The sequence below is a fragment of the Penaeus monodon genome, chromosome 23, assembly GCF_015228065.2.
Source record: "Penaeus monodon isolate SGIC_2016 chromosome 23, NSTDA_Pmon_1, whole genome shotgun sequence".
Lineage (NCBI taxonomy): Eukaryota > Metazoa > Arthropoda > Malacostraca > Decapoda > Penaeidae > Penaeus > Penaeus monodon.
This window is the reverse complement of record NC_051408.1, coordinates 30256896-30257387: the sequence shown is the minus strand read 5'-3', so window position 1 is coordinate 30257387 and position 492 is coordinate 30256896.

The window sequence follows — 492 nt, the reverse complement described above, 5'->3', positions numbered from 1 at the left end:
GAAATCCCTCTGTCCATAAGAGGAGTCTAGATGAATTTCGTATTTGTGATCCTGTTTTCCTATGAGTCTATCGTATGCCATTTACTATATACCCCTTTGAAATCCAAACATATCATTTTCCCCAGCTCTATTGCCACTGCAGTATCTCAGAAACTTATCATGTGTTTTTTAGTAGGATGACCACCGTTATTTTATCAGTATCTCACGCGGTTTATGTCCTGGTCTGTAATTCATCGCTTTTGAAACGAGGTGGTTTCGTTTGAATTCCTGTGAGTTTTGGAATATCAATGATAAAAGTAGATACTGTTCAGCGCATTTTTAAGAGTCCAACAAGAAATATCATCCATTTTTAGTTTGTATAATCCCTGGAAATTCGTTTGTTCTAGTATAATGCTTTTTCTGCATCGATTCGTTTTCCTCTGGTTCTAAGTAGGTGTTACTTACAAACTCAACGTCGCACATTTCTTTTCTTTGTAGACCTTGTTTAAACCT